Here is a 1,934-nt window from a genome sequence, read left to right as displayed (position 1 = left end):
TAAAGTGGGTGTTGACGCAGCCACCAGCCCATACTCCCTCTCTCTTCTCGTTTAATACTAAGGAGATCCTCCCTCCAGTCGCCAACCGACACCCGTAAAGTGGGTGCTGACGCAGCCACCAACCCATACCTCGCCATCACTTTTCCATACTCGGTCAAAGTGTCCAATCTACCTTTCTCCCACAATATATATACATGTACTATTCGCCTTTTAACGGGGAGTGGCTTTCTCCAAAAAAGAGAAGGGGAACTCCTAAGTTTTGCTTCTTCTTCCACTCAAGTTTACCATCTAACTTGATCGTTGGAGGTACAACAGGGCAACCTATCCCCGTCCTCTCACGAGTTTTTACATGTGCAGATTTCTCAGTTCCCCAATTCAAGAACCATATATAAAGTCAGAGAAAGAGGCGACCCCCTCATCAATCTCCTTTACCTCATTGAGATTATCCTACTCTGGATGCATACTGACCGTGTGATCACTAGTACATCAATAAACAGATATGATTGGTATTCAGGTAATAAATAGAAAAGATATTGTTTGGCAAGGGGCCGTCCTAAATGCCTGCATGCCTTGTAGACATGGCCCAGGAAAATGTGAGGCTATCATGGGTAAAATAACTGTAGGTCATTTGATAGGTTTGCGGGACGTTTAGTTCCATGAATATAGTCTGCGCTAATCCAAGGGAATCCTGTTAATTTCCCACTGCATGCTCTTGAAATCACAATTAAAATGTAAAGCTCAGTCTCCACTACCGCTATGTAAATAGACTACTATTGATAATTAACTAAGATGCTAAATGCTATCAGTTACTAAAATTTGAATTATCAAATAAAAAATCTGCCCCATGCACTGTGATCTATTACACATTAACTATAAAAAAATACAATTTCAAAGAAATTTTAGATGTTTTACCCATTTACCCTTTGCCATGAAAATCAACATTTCGTAACTTTGATAAAATGCTTTAAGTTTTTCGCCCCTTGACATGCCATTAAAAAACACAAGAAAATCTTCTAAATTTTTGTTTCTAAGTAATTCATGTGTCTTACGACACATACCATAGTATGAAATCTCAATTTAGAAACTCAAATTCTATATTTGACTTGGTGTATAGTACTGTCCAGGTCTTGGATACTATTTTTTTTATCCCGGTCTTGGATACTCTTAATATAACTACATATATGAATTAGTAAGAAATTAGAAGATCTATCATTATGATTACATTATTAATTGGACGACGACCGCAATCACCCATAGCATTTTCAGTACTTTTACCCTTGTCAAAGAGTAAGTAGATTGAGAACAAACCCCAGTGTTCCCGGGTATTGATTTTTGTCTTGCAGAATTTGCTCCACATAGCTAGGCTAAGTTTGACTTTGAAAACAATGTGAGGCTCACTAGTTTCAAATACAATGATTATTTGTTGACATACACAGATACAAATGAATTGAAGCAGCACCGTCATTGCCGTAGAGCTGAATTTTGTCATGAAGATTACAACAGAGCAATGGTTAGTTTGTGGTACAAATATTCAGATAAAGTAGCCAAAACTTTAGATACTTTTTGCAAAAAAAATGTAACAAATAACGATTAGAACACACAAACAATTGTTGTGCTGCACTAGGATTTTAATTTTGTGGTAAAACTTCCATTTGTAATATATTTTTTTATCTGTATATGTATTGTATATATTGTCACACCCTCGGTGCACAGTCATGTTTGTTGCGATGTAAGTCATTGAGTAGCGCGTTTTTTTTTTTGGTCAATGAAAATTTTATTCATTTTCCAAGTATGAAAATTTCTTTACATCACAGCTCAGTTTTTTTGAACTGAGAATGCACTAAACAACTAACAGCTCACATCCTCAAGTATTTACAAGGTAGATATCCATTCCTTATCTTCTGTCGAGAACGAACCATTTAGTATAGCAGTTA

This window comes from Asparagus officinalis, chromosome 7 (genome assembly GCF_001876935.1).
Source record: "Asparagus officinalis chromosome 7, Aspof.V1, whole genome shotgun sequence".
In the NCBI taxonomy this organism is placed as follows: Eukaryota; Viridiplantae; Streptophyta; class Magnoliopsida; order Asparagales; family Asparagaceae; genus Asparagus; species Asparagus officinalis.
This window is presented reverse-complemented; position numbering follows the sequence as displayed.